Here is a 19,924-nt window from a genome sequence, read left to right on the forward strand (position 1 = left end):
CCGGCAGCGCGACCTGGCCGAGGTGGAGACGCACACCAGGGATAATAAAGATCCTCTATACCCCGAGCATCAGCAACCCCCTCCTGTTTCCCCCCGCGCTGAGATAGTGCGACCAAGGGGCCCCTTTCCCACCCCCTGCCAGGCACTGTCCGCGAGGCCCGCGGAGTGAGGCGCCATCGCCGCTCCGCGTCTCATCACCAGACGGGTAGGCGCGACCCGGTCTCGGCCTCAGGCCCGCCTCATCCTTGAGGGTATTTCTTTTCCTTGGTTTTGGGTATGTGTTGTCGGCGCCGTCTGTGAAGTAGAATTGTATAAGTGTTGCCGTGTGCTCGGTAGTCGGTATTAGCTCTGCATTGTTTTCGCTTTTATATTTGCTTTTTGTGTAAATGGAATTGTGTTTTTTCTGTGTGCATTTGGTGGAATTGTATTTGTGTGCTTTCCGTTCGTCGCGAATAAATGTGCTTTATTGTTGAACTGTTCTCCCGCTTCGCTTCGTCTTCTCCTCCATTGAATCCTCATCTTGCTTCACGTAAAGGGTTGGTAGTGGGCTGAATACGCCCGATAATTAATCGAACCGTCGAGGTCGACGATAACACCGCTCGGTTATTCTGATAGTACGGAACGGGTCGCTTAAGTGGCCCGTGTCCGAAGTCGACCTGCGGCGAGGTGCGATCGCCCGGTCTACCCTCCGCGTGGGTACTTAGGTAGGTCGAATTTGGCGAGCAACCCTATCCCACGCGGGGGCTGATTGGCTCGATCGCGGTGAGACCGAAAGGTCCACCCGTGACTGGTTCCCGGCGTTAGTCCGAGAGGGTCACGACTGGATTGTCCGTCCGGTGGGCGACGTGCCGCGATTCGAGTTACGTGGCCGTCAGCACGCCGGCGGGCGCGAAGACCGCAACACTGGTGTCAGGTCGTGCGATATAAACTCATCGCCCTCCTCGCGGCACTGGTAACGGAGAACAGGAAAACAGGCTCTCCTGTCTCCGGCTAAATTCACGGGAATCGGTCCAGGGGTGAGAGAAGCGACCCCCGATTCCCTCCAAATTACGAGCGAGCTAAATTAACCCTTCACGAGAAGCAAGATGGCGTCTCAAGGCGAGCGGGTGCCGGGTGGATTAGGTATGTGTAATAGTAATGTAGAATCCATGGTCCAGGATGGAATCCCCGTGCAGGAAATGTTGATTGTGCAGGAACACGGACTCGCCCAACTGAACCCAGGGCCCGAGGTAGGAGCGGCAGCGGCCGCGGTGTATGACACCTCCCCCCCCCCTCTCCACCAAAACCCTTCCCCAACCCCTGCCGAAACGGCTCACCCAAGCGCATCCGACATGGCCCAGCTATGCGCCATGCTGGCGGCAATGAACGAAAAGATGAATGCGAAAATGATCGAAAAAATGGATGCGAATATGAATGAAGTGAAAACGACGATGGATGCGAATACACAGCAAATGAATGAAGTGAAAACGAAGATGGATGCGAATACACAGCAAATGAGGGAAGAGCTGAAAAAGCTGCGGGGTGAGACGCGGAACATGGGCCGAAGCCTGCAGGCGGGCATGAAGGCCGTGACAAAGGAAATAATAATAGTGGAGACAAGGGAGGTAAAGGGTGAAGAGTTGGCAGAGACACGGGAGATAGAAAAAATAGAGGAAAGACTACACGAGGAAGACGGGGTAAGTGACGCACACACACACACGGAGGTAGTGGAGGATAATGGGGGTGAGCTCGCGGAGCGTGCAGGGACCCGGTGCGAGCACCTGGATGGCCTCCTCCAGGAACGAGGGGAGGGAGTATGCCCCCTTGAGGTGAGTCACGACCAGGTGAGTTCGGTCGTGCTTTGCGAGGTTGAGAGGACGGGTGCTGTGGACGGGTGCACGGAGAGCTTGGGGGGTATAGAGGCCCCGGAGACCCTTGTGGGGACACAAATCCCCAGTGTGGTTGTCCCTGTGTGTGTGGTGCAAGGTGTGAGTGCGGCACCGTGTGTGGAAGCGACCCCGTGTGTGAGTGGTGTGGTGGCGATGGTGCCAGAGTGCGTGCTTCCCAGCACGCCGGGTGTGGATGGGGCACCGTGTGTGAGTGAGGCCGTGTGTGTGAGTGAAACGGCCAGTATGAGTGAGGCACCACGTGTGAGTGGTGTGGTGGCGATGGTGCCAGAGTGCGTGCTTCCCAGCACGCCGGGTGTGGATGGGGCACCGTGTGTGAGTGAGGCCGTGTGTGTGAGTGAAACGGCCAGTATGAGTGAGGCACCACGTGTGAGTGGTGTGGTGGCGATGGTGCCAGAGTGCGTGCTTCCCAGCACGCCGGGTGTGGATGGGGCACCGTGTGTGAGTGAGGCCGTGTGTGTGAGTGAAACGGCCAGTATGAGTGAGGCACCACGTGTGAGTGGTGTGGTGGCGATGGTGCCGGAGTACGTGCTTCCCAGCACGCCGTGTGTGGATGAGGCACGGAGTGTGAGTGAGGAACCGCGGGTTAGTGCCCCCGCGTGTGTGGGTGAGGCACCGTGTGTGGAAGAGACCGCGTGTGTGAGTGTCGCCGTGTGTATGAGTGAGGTACCGCGGGTGAGTGCCCCCGCGCGAGTGAATGGAGCACCACGTGTGAGTAGTATGGTTTGTGTGAGTAGTGAGGCACGCGTGAGTGAACGGCCGTGTGCAAGGTCGCTGTGTGCCAGGGAGACCGTGTGTGTGAGAGCGGTATGAGAGGGAGATGTCGGTTGGCATGCGGGAGCACGCAGCCGCGTCTCCCGGTGTGAATGTGATGGAGTGGACTGTGTGCGTCGTAACACGCAGGTGTGCGTGGGTTGAATGGCGACGGAGACGGCGACGTGTGAGAAAAGAAAGCCGAGTAGCGGCTGTAGCTATTTCGGGGACCGTGCCGGGTTCACCCAGCAGTGAGCACGCGGTTCGTGCTGTGCAACGCACGAGACCACCACGTGCTCGCTTGCGAGAGTGAAGTCCCGGTCCGGAAACGCACGCGGTGGATTTGCCGATCCCGCGGACGGACAAAGTTTAGGCAGGTAAATGGATTTGGACCGGACGGGTTCTCCACGCGATCGTGTGTGTTAAGCTCCAACGGGCAAAGCACATGTGTTCGCGTGGGGAACCCCTCGAGACGTGGGGCTTGTGTTTTTTTTTTATGCGCACGGTGACGTCATGGCTGCACGTGTGGTTGGAATCCGGCAGGAGGGGTATCTCTGCCGGATGGTACCGTCCAAGGAGGGACGAGGAACACGTGCAGCTGCATGACGTCACGGGCAGGTGCAAAGTGCGCGAGCTCTGAGTTGCCGCGCAGGTGCTGCGCATGTAAAGAGAAAAAAAGGAAAACAGCAGGCCTCACTTTCGGGTGTACAGGATTCCTGGGCAAGGGGTGAAAGACCCCCTTACCTGGGCACAGGATGGAAACTAGTTAGGGGGAAGGGTTAGCTTAGTTAGACCGACTTCATGGGGCAGGGGTAAGTCCTCATGGAGTCCGTGGAATGGATTAGTTAGAGGGATTTAGATGAGATTTAGGTTGGGAAATAAAAGTTATTTGGGACATTTGAGAACATGGACAGACTTGTGAATGTGTAGAGGGGACGTAGCTTAGCTACGTAGGTTAAATGGAACGTGCTATAGTTTAAGGGACGACGTGGGAGCACGAGTTAGTTAGGGGATGTAGATAGAAGGATGGCAGAGTTCAGTGGTGTGTGTGTTGAAGAGTTGGTGAGTGAAGTGGAAGCATGTGCTTGTTGAGTGAGTGAGGCCAGCGGGTCTGTGTGTATGGAGTGAATGGGGAATGCATGGTGCGATGAGTGATTGGGGGGAGGAGTGACTCCCGCCCAAGGGACCCCGGGGTCAGTGTAGATTGAGTTAGCTGGGTTAGTCAAATTGAAAAATGGAGGTCGTTTTGTTGTTGGTGGGAAAGTAGGCTCGAGACCCATTTGGAGGGGTGCAGGAGCCCTGTTGACGGGCTTGGGAGCGTGGCTGCGAAAGGTGAGTATCGCTGAGTGGGTACCCCGGGCACCAGGCTAGTCGGCCGCGGTAGGCCATGGGCCCATGAGGGGCCGGGATAGAGTAGTGGGCACGGGTGCGCCTGCTTGGTGCGGGGGCCCGGGGCGCCATTAGCCGCGTGGGCAGTGTTGTGGGCACGGGTGACCCTCGGAAAGGGGCCCGGGAGGCCGGCCTGCCACGTGTGCGTTTCAGGGGAGGTGCCATGGGGGGCACTCCCGGTGTTAGGGAGCTGGTAGGCTCGGAGGCAGTGTAGTGCCCGGGGGTGCCATAGCGGGAGAATCGGCAGAGGGTCGTGCCTGCCAAAGGGAGCCACGTGTCCCAGCCAGGAGACCGTGTGAGGGCACGGAGAGAAAATTGGGGGGCGAGTCCCGAAATTGTAAGGACACCAACACAGGCGACGGGAATCTGGGTTGTTAGAACCAATAGTTTAAGCGAGAGGCGCTTGTTGAAAGCCCCGGGGTAGTTTAACAGTTAAATGGTTAGGGTAGATTAGGAGATGTACCCCTCCGCACCATCCATCCCCTCGCTGTCGTTGTGGGCCGCTGGACCCACTTGGTGTTAAGATCGCCGAACTCTGGGGAGGCCATTCTGAGGCTTGAGTTGGGCCTCGACACAGGACGTTAGCTCTCCCTTGTTCCCCTCCGGGAAGGGAACGTAGGGGTTGGGAGTAGGCTAGGTGACAGAATAGGTTAGCCGAACAAGGACGATAAAGGGGGTTAGGGGACGATTTATAGTGGGGAAGTAAAAAATAAAAAAAAACAAAAAAATTAAGGGGGCTGAATTGGTTTTTCACAAATTAAGGGAGTGGGTATGTACAGTGACAGGCAAAGGCGATAGGTTGGGAGGGAGACAGGTAGGTAGGTCCGAGCCCGCCTTCCAAGTGGCCAGCACCACCGCACTCCCTCCACCAACCTCCACTGAACGGCAAAGGCTGGCCAGCTTCATCTGCTGGCTGTGTTACTTCAAGGCCTGTGCCGGCCCACTTGATCGGCAGCTGTTGTGTTGCTGCAAGGCCTGTGCCGGCCACTTCGTCTGCAGCTGTGGTACTTCAAGGCCTGTGCCAGCCAGTTCATCTGCCCGCTATGTTTGCCTGCAGCGGCCTTCTTCTGCGGGCTGTGTTTGCCTGCTCACCTTTGCCATGCCATGCCCACTGCCCACGTTCACCAGCCCCGTTCAATTTTTGCTTTGCCCCCCCCCCTGTTCATTTCCATGTGCGCCAGGATCCGCAAGGCAACAGTTTGCAAGCTGCAAGAACTGCCCTGTTGGCAGCTACAACACTGGCCTGCAGTGGCGGCCCGTGCACCGTGTTTGCGTTCATGCATCCATTCGTTGTGCTCATTGCGTGTGCCACTTGAGCTGGCATGGAGACTGCGTTGTGCAGCCCAAGCACCGTTGTGGTTCACTGAGTTCAGTTCAAAAGGGAAGGCCTTGGACTGCGTGTGAGCAGTCAGCCACGTTCCCTGTCACCTGCATTGTTTGAGCCAGAGACTGCATGCGGGCAGCCTGGCTCCCTGCTAACTGCTTTCTTTTTGCAGAGTTCAATGATCCTGGGCCATGGTTTAGTGTAAAATTTGTAAGTTAAGGTTAAGATGTACTGTACATATGAGTGCGCCCCCGGCATGTCTGTCCTAGCGCCGGCAATTTTATTTAAGTCGTCCGTGTGAGTGAGTTTGTTTAGATAGTTACGCAGCCCTCAGGTTATTTATTTTGGGGACACGAATACCATGAATGTCGCACTCAGGGATCCGTAGGTAAAATGTACTAGTGAAAAGCTACACATGATGGCACACGAAAATTTGACGACTCGGGACGAGTCTGTAAAAAGGGAAGGGGGTAGTGTTGTGGTTACCAAATTCGCAAACCACCATTCAGGTCCCTTAGGTGAGGTATCTTGGTAAGTGCATGTGTAGTTAGGCCCAAACCCGTTGTCTAGTGGGAATACATGTCATTTATGCAAGCTGCGACTCTTCAGGATAGCCGTTTTTCTTTTACTATCTTTATTTTGGACCAACCGCCATGATTACCACCACAACCACAACATCAACCACCAACCACAACGCCGCTTCACCACAACCGCCACGACCTTCCCGTCACACCTCGCAACCGTAGCATCGCCACCGTTCTTGCCCCGCTGTGGGTACCGGTGTTGGACTCGTGCAGGGCGCACGTTGAACAGCGTGTACAAAATCACGGATTTTGTGCTTCAAAAACGGATCAAAAACGACACACGCCCACTTTTTGCCGTCCAATCGGTGAGCGAGGGGCGATTTGGCCCCGCCTCCAGAACGATCGATATATGCAAATTTGTGGATCAAAAAGCCTTCACGCCCACTTTTTCTCGGGCCAATGGGGAGCGAGGTGAAAGGTCAAAGGGAGGGGGTCAAAGGCGAAGCTACGGGGGGATAAAAGGACCGTGTTCGTCAGTCAGAGCCGTGTGGAAGTCTGGAGCCCGAAGCCTGCAGTAGCTGGAGAAGCTGAAGAGAGTCGAACGAGGAGAGCCCAAAAAAAGAGTCCAGGGTGGAGAGTCCAGAGGCGGAGAGGCGGCAGCGGCGAAGGCAGACGAGGGGGTGCTCGCGACGGTGCCGGGAGCTGCACGCCCGAGGAAGGCCGGCAGCGCGACCTGGCCGAGGTGGAGACGCACACCAGGGATAATAAAGATCCTCTATACCCCGAGCATCAGCAACCCCCTCCTGTTTCCCCCCGCGCTGAGATAGTGCGACCAAGGGGGCCCCTTTCCCACCCCCTGCCAGGCACTGTCCGCGAGGCCCGCGGAGTGAGGCGCCATCGCCGCTCCGCGTCTCATCACCAGACGGGTAGGCGCGACCCGGTCTCGGCCTCAGGCCCGCCTCATCCTTGAGGGTATTTCTTTTCCTTGGTTTTGGGTATGTGTTGTCGGCGCCGTCTGTGAAGTAGAATTGTATAAGTGTTGCCGTGTGCTCGGTAGTCGGTATTAGCTCTGCATTGTTTTCGCTTTTATATTTGCTTTTTGTGTAAATGGAATTGTGTTTTTTCTGTGTGCATTTGGTGGAATTGTATTTGTGTGCTTTGCGTTCGTCGCGAATAAATGTGCTTTATTGTTGAACTGTTCTCCCGCTTCGCTTCGTCTTCTCCTCCATTGAATCCTCATCTTGCTTCACGTAAAGGGTTGGTAGTGGGCTGAATACGCCCGATAATTAATCGAACCGTCGAGGTCGACGATAACACCGCTCGGTTATTCTGATAGTACGGAACGGGTCGCTTAAGTGGCCCGTGTCCGAAGTCGACCTGCGGCGAGGTGCGATCGCCCGGTCTACCCTCCGCGTGGGTACTTAGGTAGGTCGAATTTGGCGAGCAACCCTATCCCACGCGGGGGCTGATTGGCTCGATCGCGGTGAGACCGAAAGGTCCACCCGTGACTGGTTCCCGGCGTTAGTCCGAGAGGGTCACGACTGGATTGTCCGTCCGGTGGGCGACGTGCCGCGATTCGAGTTACGTGGCCGTCAGCACGCCGGCGGGCGCGAAATCCGCAACAATATATATATATATATATATATATATATATATATATATATATATATATATATATATATATATATATATATATATATATATATATCTCTTTTTCTTCCTCTTTCAGTTTGCTCCTGTTAGGGGTCGCCACAGCGGACCAACCGTCTCCATTTCGCTCTATCCTCCACATCTTCCATTGACACTCCAACCACCCGCATGTCCGCCCTCACCGCATCCATGAACCTCTTCTTTGGCGTTCCTCTTCTCCTCCTACCTGGCTGCTCCATCTTCAACATCCTTCTCCCGATATACTCCGTTTCCCTCCTGTGCACATGTCCAAACCATCTCAATCTCGCCTCTCTCACTTTGTCTCCAAACCGTCCTACCTGCGCTGTCCCTCTAATATACTCATTTCTTATCCTATCCATCCTCGTCACTCCCAACGAGAATCGCAGCATCTTTAACTCTGCCACCTCCAGCTCTGCTTCCTGTCTTTTTGTTAGTGCCACCACCTCCAAATCATACAACATAGCTGGTCTCACTACCGTCTTGTATACTTTCCCCTTCACTCTTGCAGCTACCCTTCTGTCACAAATCACTCCTGCAACTCTTCTCCACCCTCTCCATCCTGCCTGCACTCTCTTTTTCACTTCTCTCCCACACTCTCCGTTACTTTGGACAGTGGATCCCAAGTATTTAAACCAATCCACCTTCCCCACCTCAACTCCTTGCAACTGCACCATACCACCACCCTCCCTCTCATTTACGCACATGTACTCCGTCTTACTCCTACTGACTAACATTCCCCTTCTCTCCAGTGCGTACCTCCACCTCTCAAGGCTCGCTTCAGCCTGCTCCCTACTCTCCCTACAGATCATGATGTCATCCACGAACATCATAGTCCATGGAGACTCCAGTCTGATCTCATCCGTCAACCTGTCCATCACCATTGCAAACAGGAAAGGGCTCAGAGTCAATCCTTGGTGCAATCCCACTTTACCTTAAACCGGTCCGTCATTCCTACCGCACACCTCACCGCTGTCACACTGTCCTTATACATATCCTGCACGATCCTCACATACTTCTCCACCACTCCCGACTTCCTCATACAATACCACAACTCCTCTCTTGGCACCCTATCATAAGCTTTCTCTAAATCCACAAACACACAATGTAACTCCTTCTGGCCTTCCCTATACTTCTCCATCAACATTCTCAAAGCAAACATCGCATCAGTGGTGCTCTTTCCTGGCATAAACCCATATTGCTGCTCACAGATCGTCACCTCTCCTCTCAACCGAGCTTCCACTACTCTTTCCCACAACTTCATGGTGTGGCTTAACAACTTTATCCCTCTGTAATTTCCACAGCTCTGCACATCACCCTTATTCTTGAAAATCGGAACCAGTACACTTAATCTCCACTCCTCCGGCATCCTCTCACTTTCCAAGACTTTATTAAACAATCTGGTTAACAACCCCACTGCCATCTCTCCTAACCACCTCCATGCCTCCACTGGTATACCATCTGGGCCAACCGCCTTTCCACTTTTCATCTTCTTCATAGCAGTCCTCACTTCATCCTTACTGATCCACCCCACTTCCAGATTCACTATCTCCACCTCTTCCAACCTTCTCTCTCTCTCATTTTCTTCATTCATCAGCTCCTCAAAGTACTCCATCCACCTTCTCAACACACTCTCCTCGCTTGTCAGCACATTCCCATTTGCGTCCTTTATCACCCTAACCTGCAGCACATCCTTCCCAGCTCGGTCCCTCTGTCTTGCCAATCGGTATAAATCCTTTTCCCCTTCTTTTGTATCCAACTTCTCATACAGCTCGTCATATGCCTTTTCCTTGGCCTTTGCCACCTCTCTTTTTGCCTTTCGACGCCACTCCTTGTACTCCTGCCGACTTTCTTCATCTCTCTGACTATCCCACTTCTTTTTCGCCAACCCCTTCTTCCTTATACTTTCCTGTACTTCCTCATTCCACCACGAAGTCTCCTTATCTTCCTTCCTCTGACCAGATGTCACACCAAGTACCTTCCTAGCTATCTCCCTCACAACTTCTGCTGTCGTTGCCCAATCATCCCACCCATTTTTACCACCATCCAACGCCTGTCTCACCTCCTCCCTAAATTTCACGCAACAGTCTTCCTCCTTCAGCTTCCACCATCTGGTCCTTGGTTCAGCCCTCACTCTCTTCCTCAACCTCACCTCTAAAGTCATCCGACAGACCACCAATCGATGCTCTCGAGCTACACTCTCCCCTGCCACCACCTTACAGTCACTAATCTCTTTCAGGTTGCATCTCCTACTTAAGATGTAATCCACCTGTGTGCACTTTTCTCCACTCTTGGACGTCACCCTGTGCTCCTCCTTCTTCTTGAAATACGTATTTACCACTGCCATTTCCATTCTTTTTGCAAACTCTACCACCATTTGCCCTTCCACATTTCTCTTGTTGAGACCGTACCTCCCCATCACCTCCTCATCCTCTTTATTCCCTTCCCCAACATGTCCATTGAAATCTGCTCCAATCACCACTCTTTCATCCTTGGATACACTCTCCACCACTTCATCTAACTCACTCCAGAAATCTTCTTTATATTCCATCTCACACCCCATATGTGGGGCATATGCACTGAGGACATTCATCATCACCCCTTCAATTTCCAACTTCACACTCATCACTCGGTCAGACACCCTCCTCACCTCCAATACCCTCTTGACATGATCTTCCTTCAGGATTATCCCGACACCATTTCTCCTCACATCCACACCATGGTAGAACAGTTTGAAACCACCTCCAATGCTCCTCGCCTTACTCCCCATCCACTTGGTCTCTTGTACACACAGTATGTCCACCTTTCTTCTCTCCATCATATCCATATATGTATATACACACAGCATTTCTACATATATACGTATATACAGCATTTCTACATATATACGTATATACAGCATTTCTACATCTATGTATATACAGTATATATATATATATATATATATATATATATATATATATATATATATATATATATATATATATATATATATATATATATATATATATATATATATATATATATCTTCTTCTTCTTTCGGCTGCTCCCGTTCGGGGTTGCCACAGCGGATCAACCGTATGATCCGCATAGTGATTTGGCACATGTTTTACGCCGGATGCCCTTCCTGACACAACCCCAGTCGCCTCTTACGACACAGGGATACTATATATATATATATATATATATATATATATATATATATATATATATATATATATATATATATATATATATATATGTATATGTATATGTATATGTATATGTATATGTATATGTATATGTATATGTATGTGTATGTGTGTGTGTGTGTGTGTGTGTGTGTGTGTGTGTGTGTGTGTGTGTGTGTGTGTGTGTGTGTGTGTGTGTGTGTGTGTGTGTGTGTGTGTGTGTAAATGAGGACACATACCACACCAAGAACTCCGAGTGCAGAGATGTGCCAAGGTAAGTAGATCTTGAGAGTTTGATGTTGGTGACTTCGTGGCTCAGGTTCCTACTTGTGGAAATAAAATTCTTATCAAGGTTGAAGTTTGAAAACGTATTTGCCCTGTAAGTGTGAGTGAAAGATCCTGGGCGAGGCATTCTTTTGTAGTTAATCATTAGAGCAGGTGAAATGAGTGCCTTGAGCTCCACCAATCATCAAAGGTCCTTTATGAGTGTTTAATGGACTTTTTTTAATCGAAAATTATAATAAGTACTGATCTCAAATGGACAATGATCTATCAAGTTCATAAATTATATGCACTGTTATTACAAATAAAGAAACTTTAATTACTCAGGTGTCCTCTTGACTGATTGTTTCCATGTTTCGAATTCATTTTAAACTTGCATTGTGGAAAAACCTCACAAATCGTTACCAGTTGCATGAAAAACAATTAAGACGAACATTTTTCACCAACACTTGGTCTTTATCATGTCTAACAGGATGATCCTTACCTTTATGCTGTGAAGCCTGGGTTTGATTCACGATCCAGCTGAAGCTGTGAAGCCTGGGTTCGATTCACGGTCCAGCGATAAATGGTCAGATCGGTGCTTCGTAGCAAGGGTGTTGCATCACAAAGCGGTCCTCTGCTCAGATGGATGTTAAGCTGCGTGTCCAGCATTCGCTGCTGGATGACAAAAACTTCCCTGGTGGCCAGGTCAGGTCAGGCATGGGAGCATGCGCCGGACGTCGCTGCTTCCACTTTCCACCGGTACTCCAAGAGCCTCCGTCTGGCTTTCCATCAGGGAGATGCCTGGCCCATCCCCATCTCCTTGAGATGCTCATCAACCTGCTGCAACCACATGTCCATACAGCCGCAGCTGATGCTCACGGACTATGCAGGTAACAAATCTCATTTGAGTCTGTCAGCAACCACTCGTTCGACACAAAGTCTGACCAGCGATTGCCAAGGATTCTCCGAAGAGAGCTGGTACCAGCAGAATTAAGTCTCCGTCTCAGATCCCTGGTCAGAGTCCAAGTCTCACATCCATAGAGCAAGACTGGAAACACCAAGGACCTGAAGACTCAGACTTTCGTCCTCCTGCACAGGTACCGGCAGTGCCATACCCCATGATCCAGTGAGTCCATGACTCCCCAGGCCCGACCCAGACGTCTGTTGACCTCTGGCTCACAGCCAGCAGAGACATGAATATCACTGCCAAGGTAAGTGAATCTCTTCGTGACCTCAACATCCTCACCATGAGCAGGTGCAGACAGGACAGCAGCATCCAAGATATTATTTAAAGCCTGGATCTTAATTTTTACCCAGGAAACCTGTAATCCCAGCGGCTCCGACTCTTCATTCAGCACCTCTGGGAGCTGGTTCTCAAGCAGATGGTGGCGAACCCTATCAAGAATTATCTGAGCAAAGACCTTGCCCGGCACTGAGAGCAGCGTCACCCCTCGGTAGTTGTTGCAGTCTTGGTGATCACCCTTCCCTTTCCAGAGAGGGACAACAAGGCCCCTCTTCCAGTCAGTTGGGATGATGTCTGTGTTCCAGGCAGACCACAGAACTGCATGCAACGACATGAGTAGAGCATTTCCACCAGCCTTGAGAAGTTCAGCATGATATGCCACAGATCCCAGGAGCTTTACCCCATTTCAACAGGTTCACCGCAGTCTGTGTTTCCACAAACGAAGGTGGACCACAGTTGATTGGAGGGTCAGCAATAGACAGTAACACCCCTGACATCCAACTCGACAGCTGGTGGGATCAGCCTGGTACAACAACTCAAAGTAACCGGCCAAGCGGCCTTCACTTTGGACTCCTCTGTCAAGAGCCTACCACGCTCTGCTCTAACTGCAGTACACCATAGGACGAGCTTGGAGGAACGCAATGCGCGGATTCCCCTGTAAGCACGACGAGAATCACTTGACCACAGGTGATGCTCTACCCCCTCACAGATTCCTCGCACACAGGCCTCCTTGTCCACCCTTAGTGCACATACAGTTTTACGCCTCAACTCCCTGAACAGCTCAGCTCTGCCATTCAGTTGGCCCTGCGACTCTGTTCAATGGTATCCAGTGTGTCCTTCATGGTGAAATCACTCACCTCAGTCAGAGCATATACAGAGACCTGGGAAATGACACCCAAGGAGTCACGAATCCTTCGTCTCATAATACGCTCATTGACCGGTGTTACCTCAATTATCATTGGAGTCAGCTTATTGGACACAGCTACAGCAACTCCTTGGGAATGGTAACCATCAGAGCGACCAGACCATTAGTAGGTGTAACCACCCACCATGATCTCGCCACAATCCGGTCTCCGAACCTCAGAGAGTGCTGCAATACCGATGTCCAAATGCTTGAGCTCAGATGATAACAGAGACAGATGATCATCCTCTCTTAGGGATAGGACATTACAGGCACCCACCGCCTCAGGTTAACCCAAGGAAACCGGCCTTCTGGTGGACGACACCTCAGCACTACCCCGACATACACTACTGGAATCTGACCCGGGAAGGTTACCTCATGGTTTCCCTCCTATCCTCAAAGATTGGGGGCCCCGAAGGCTTTGCCCTAATCCCGTCATCCGATGAGCTGCCCTGCGAAGGGCAGCTGCACAAGCGGTACTCCCACGGAGTGGGTTTCAGATTTTTTAAATGCTTTTGGAATGTTTTGTGGAATGAAGGGTTTTACGGTAGCCGGAGTGCAAATCCTGCCACCAACCTCCTAATCGGAAGTAACCCAACTGGAGGAGGACGTCCGCAGACACAGTTGGGCACTAAATATGGATGGCCGTTGGCTCACAAGGAGCTCCGCCCTTTGACAGGTTTTGTTCTTCATCCTGATGGGTGTCCATATCCAAACACCCTCCTCACCAAGAAACTTGGTGGGGAGATGGTTTAGTCGCCGACAACCCAACCATGCAACAGGTTAGTGCAGGTTTACATGATACCTGCAGCAAGTCACAGATCTAATCTGACCTGACCTGGCAAAATGGTGGCAGACCATACAAAAAATGGAATTAATTGAGGCCATTACAGATGGGACCAAAATGAGTAGTAGTTGTAGTCGTCATCGTGTGGTTGCAACTGCAGCAGCAACAGTAATAATATTCGCTGTATGGCACCTCGTGGAGCACATACATCCACCACGCTGAATCGTTTATATTTGGTATCCCACTGATAGGCCGGATCTGGATTCAGACCTGAACCCAAATCTAATTGGCTTGTTCTTGTCACCTTACCAACTCATCCACAAAGTTTTGTCATAACTTGTCCACAACGTTGTGAAATATCGTGCTATCTATCGTTTTTGGTATCGTGCTATCTATCTCTCAATGGTGAAGAATCACTTTAAAAATTACCGTATCCGGATCTGGATCTTCACCAAATTTGAATCAATTCGTCCATGTCACACAACCAAACTTGTCCACCAAGCTTCGTCCGGATCCGTCCACAACGTTTTGAGATATCGTGCTCACAGACAAACAGGGGTCCACCTTCGGTGGTGGAGGTAACTAGTGGTAATGTAACACTGACCTGGTCCTTCCCCCCAATTTTTTATTTCAATAATGAGATCTCTTTGACCCTTCACTGTGACTTACATTGCATTATGTAGACGAACAAAGAATTTAATCAACTAAATGTTGAACAAGGTATTTTCTCTTGCGTTGAAAGACTCACGTCCAAAACTTCATCTTATTTCCCACGGTGGTCTCAACATTTGTTTAAGAAAATTAATTGTTATTTTTCTGCCGACAAAGACCACCTCTAGTCTTTATAAAGACAAGCTTTCCACCATGTATGTATATGTGGCTCCAAATATGGTGAACTGTCAGTATCAAGTAAGGCAGCAATAATTCATGCCAAATAAGGCAGCAATAATTAATTTTTCCAAGAGATAGCACTCACTGTACATTCAAAGAATGTGTTTACTTTTTATGAGCAAAGAAATTTGCTTACTTTGTTTGGCTATTAGTGTTTATTTTCAGGATGTTCTCTGAAGTTACCTATTTTATGCGCACCACAAAATCCATGCTTTCTGTCAGAATTGATTCTTCTCTGTGGGTTTGTGTGCACAAAAATGTGGTAATGTAACCTTTACTACCGCTGGGTTATGTATTTACATTTACACTTTATTGCAGAAGATAACATTGGTTCTTCAAAAGAGTCTCTGATTTCACAAGAAACCAAGAATATACAACATATTGCGCAAAGCATCAATGAGTATTTTATTGGAGAAATCAGGACCAAACCCTGGCTGTTAGCACTTTAGAATCAAATAATGCTGATAAAACAATCTAATAGCATGAAGGGTCACATGAAGCCGTCTCAAAATGCTCTTCATTACTACCTCTGAATCCTTTTCCCTCTTGGCCTGAATAATAAGCGAAAAACTTGTATAACTCTATTCCCTTTCCAAGTAGTCATACTGAAGAGACAGGAAACTCGGCTGAGTTCGTCGTCGGCTTTGGAGGTTTTTGCACGTGCTGGTGAAATCTGAGCTCTTGGTTTCCACCTCACAGAGCTGAGTTTTCCGAACCGGATTTGTCGTGCTTTTTTGTTGCTGCGTCTTTGTCGAGATATTTCTGTTGTATCCCGTGCAATATTTTAGCATTAACATTCAAGAGAAGAATCCAGTTTGATTAAACTACTATTTAATGTTTCTCGATCAGTGTTTTTAACATAATTTAGTCCTGCTATGTGCAGCTGCACTTTCAGTGAAGCAAAGACCAAAGTAAGAACATTTGCATCTTCCTTGAAATTATGTTTTGTATCTACAATTTGGCAGCTCCTGGCAACATGCTGCAATGAGTGTAAGAGTTGACCATCGGAGATGCCACATTCTACCTTGAGGTATCAATCCCGAGGCTCCAGGACTCTGAGATTCCAGCTGGCACATTGTGGACTGACTCCATAAGCAACCTACTTGGTAGACAGCATGCTTGGAATGCTGCAGGAGAGCAGCTTGATTCGGTGGGATTACTCATAAAGCCTTTGCTTTCGGGTGATGAAGTCTAACCGTGCATCATTAACAGTTGTAGCTGTACTACATCTGACATACATTGTGATAACAGACGTCTCATGACTTGCAAGATCATCGTCTCCAATTGATATTAGGTACTGGCTTCGCTTTGTGAAGGCATATGACACATCAAGGAACACATTCCATGTTTGCCGTGCAGACCTCTTTCCATCGTTGTGATTTGATGTCTGCTTCATGTTCAATCATGCTCAAAAACTGAAGAAGTTTTGGAGGAATGGCTTGCTCAACACACTCTTCATGAAAGTTTCCATTGAATATTGACTTTTGGTCAAGCATGTTTATTTTTGGCAGCTTTTGCGAGAAGAATAGTCTCACTGTACTCAGATGCCGACGTCAAACTGGCCTCCCATCTGCCGGCATTAGTTGGTGGACATTAAAGATCCCACGGTGTCCATGACGAAGATTCAGCGAGCTATCACTGCCCCATGAAGAGATTCCAAAATTACCATTGGGAAGGCAATGGCAAACCACCTAGTGTAACCCTTGCAACAAATTGCTTCGGTAGTACTGAACCTGCATTTGGGAAAAACACCAGAATATGAATAAAAATACTCAAATGCCTGTGAAATAACTGAGCCAACATTCTTTCAGAAGGCAAGAAGTACATCCCATCCTTTCTTGTGGGCTCAACACTTCTACTTCACCACCTTCATCTACTCTGGTTGGAATTAATTTGATTGGCAGAACATTGATGATGTGGGATAGAGGAACTTTTTTTGTTTTTACAATTTTGCTGTCGCCATCCTGTTCTGGACTGTAGGAAGTTAGTGATGACTTGAGATCCTCTTTCTTGTCTCTTTGACAAGGGCAACATTTACTTCAATCGGTTTGAAATTTAGATGAGGGTTTAGTTTTGGTAACCACATTGGGAAAGATGAATGGTTTAAGGTGAAGTGCCTATCCTTTCACCACCTTACATTTTCTTGTATGGGATACATCTAGGCTCTTGTATTTCCCTGCACTTACACCAAATGTTCATCCAGTGCTATTTAAGTCCCATGTGATCTGTACACCTTCCAGATGATAAAAAAAACCCCATCATCCTTGGGTCGGCTCTCCCATGATGGTACATCCTATCAATTTGGTGTGGATTATGGCTTATGAGATCGCATTTGTGACACTAAGTTACTGCTAAACATGTTGTGTGGGTAAATTAGCCGATACTGAACCACATGCTCAATTTTACAGCAGCGATGTCGCCATTTGCCCTGGTAATGCATTGAGAATCACTCTTTTTAAATAACTTTTACTTTGATGGGTTTGTTCAAATGTTATTAAATATCTACCAACATTCACATCCTTCCAGTGACGTGTGTGTACCCGATCATGCTACCCTCATTTCATTTAGCCTGCAAGCCAATGCGGTTTAACAGGGTGTGGCCATTTCACTAGCAATCTTTTGGAGCATTAGGAGAGAGTTAGGTAAGTAGTAAGGACTGTATTGTATATGAACTGGTACAATAACGAAATACAAACTCCAAAAGGCTTGGTGCTCGAGGGCCTCGATTCAGAAGGCGAAGTGCACGCCTCGTGAGCACTACCCTCAGAGTCGCTCACCAAACACGATGCCCCTGGAGACACAAAAACTTTAGTTAAATACAACAATGACCAGTGCTAGTAGTTTATTTAGAGGACATGGCTGACTTGCGAAACAAAAGTGCGACCTCTTGTAAACCACTGTACACCCCATTTAGTAAGCAGTATGAAAACAATCCTAATCTGTTTAAATATTCTAATCCATTGTACAAAACTGATCAAAAAGAAGCATTTAATAGGTTTAGTAGTTGCTAAATTGGCATTTTTGGAGTCACCAGCACATTACCCGGCCGTAGAGTGATTGCGTCACAACCCCCCTCCCAGTGACACACACTCACACACACACACACATACACACACACACAATTTGGGATCCTAGGCTCTTGAGTTCAATTCCCGCTCAGCCGTTGAATTTATACCAGGTGGTGTTGACTCAGTCTGTCATCCTTCTAAAGTCGGCAAAATGAGTACCAGCTTGCTGGTATAATTGAGCCATTCAAGTATCTTGCGTCGGAGTGGCGACCCGTCCAGGATTGTGCCCAATGGCCCAGGAGACTGCTTCGGCAGCACCAATGCTCTGTAGAGAGAGAGTATGATCCCAATAGATGGATGGTCACATGCAATTCTGACAACTCAACAATAAATCTTCAGCCTCTCCCTCCCAACTCTGTCCCAACTCTGTCCCAACTTTGTCCCCCCCCCCCCCATCAATTGCAAATCTAAGTTGTTGAGATGGAAAGACATTGTAACCCATTTTAATTGGTACATTGCCACATGGAAAGGTGTACAAGACTACAGGGAAACTGAAATCATCAACTTTATGAAACACTTGTACTAAAACGATTCTGTCCAACTCGAACCAACACATCTAGATATGCAACAACTGTACGTTCATTAGCACTCCTGTTTACAATCAGGCTATCTGGATAAATTTGGTGAAGTTGCCTATCAAAAAAATTATAGTCAACCAAACAAATATCATCTATAAAACGACATGTATGAGATAATATTTTAGCGAATCCTAGTTTCTTCTCATTCATCAGTTTCTGTATGAATGAAAATTCACAGAAAATAAGAAAAATGTCTGCTCGTTGGGGGCTGCAATTCCCACCCATGGGAATACCTTTAATCTGTTGAAATATTATCCCACAAAAAAGTATTGACTAAAATAAATTAACAGCATCCTTAAACTTCTGCTCATCAAAACAATGAAAACTTGAGTATTTCTTTTTGGAAAAGAATGCTCTATCAAACATCCATCCATCCATCCATTGAGACCATACTTTGTCCAGAGCGTTGGTGCTGCCTAAGCAGTCTCCTTGGCTATTGGGCACAATCCTGGACAGGTCTATCATACCTGATACATAAAAACTTATTAAACTAGTAGCTGGATCCGGATCTTCACCAAAATCTAATCAGTTCGTCCTTGTCACACACCCAACCTGTCCACAATTTTATTCAAATCCATCCACAACTTTTTGAGATATGCTGCACACAAACAGACAGACAAATAAACAAACAGACAGAAAGGGGTGAAAACATAACCCCCTTCACAATCGGTGGCAGAGGTAAAAAGAGTTTAAAAACCTTGTTAATTGCCATTATGTTTGTGAGATAGATGGAGGGTTTTCGTAGTAAAGGTAGGATTGCATAGTATGGCATGGTCCGTGGATGGGTAGGAGACATCTTGATGTAATTTATGCAGGGAAAACTGTGAGCTTAAGATTGTTGCATGCCACCACACGGGGGGTGGTGCTGTGTTAACTAGGTAGGGTCTAACTCTAGTTCTCCCAGTATGTGATAGCCCCCTGTGACCTTTTCCTACGTTTTTGCATTTACAAGACCAGCTATAAAAACAAACGACGTTCTTACAATAACAACAACAGCCGACCCAGCGAACACAATCGACAGGCTAAACTCTGCTCCCCAACCCCCCAGGAACGGTAACTGGCAGGCCACGCCCCCTAGGCTGATTATTTATTGGTCATTGTGACATAAGAGGGAGGATGATCGAGAGGAGATGACAGTCGGAACACAGAGGGTCGCTCGCTTGTTTTCTCCTCAACATGGTCAAGAAGGCTGCGTGATTCTCATTGTTCGTGGAGTGTGAATTTGCTCGCGTGCTGGAGCAAGACACAAGCCGTTGACTGTTCGGCTGGGTCGTGAAGTTGTGTGCTTTGGGAGGAGAGGAACAGAAGAAGAGGAGCGCGTCTCTCAGGTCGAACTCGGCAGTATCCGTTATTGGAGGATCGAAGAGAAAGGTCGCGTCTTTTGCTGTGAGCAGACCTGGTGGTGAGAGAGGAGCGGTGTCGGCAATTTCAATTGTAATTGGTGTTAGGAAACGCCCACACTAATTGTCTCATGTACG

General features: G+C 48.8%; 1 protein-coding gene across 1 annotated transcript in view; it reads right to left on the reverse strand.

Moving 5' to 3' along the window:
* Positions 1-11,107, reverse strand: part of LOC147015786 (sodium-dependent phosphate transport protein 2B-like) — a 69,242-nt gene extending 58,135 nt beyond the window's left edge. The window contains exon 1 of the mRNA XM_085848292.1: positions 10,954-11,107. The gene's annotated coding sequence lies outside the window, so the exon portion shown is untranslated. The remainder of the gene's footprint in view (positions 1-10,953) is intronic.
* Positions 11,108-19,924: the final 8,817 nt, after the last annotated feature.

Source organism: Eptatretus burgeri, chromosome 12, assembly GCF_056783735.1.
Source record: "Eptatretus burgeri isolate ZD-2024b chromosome 12, Ebu_testis_v1, whole genome shotgun sequence".
NCBI classification, from domain to species: Eukaryota; Metazoa; Chordata; class Myxini; order Myxiniformes; family Myxinidae; genus Eptatretus; species Eptatretus burgeri.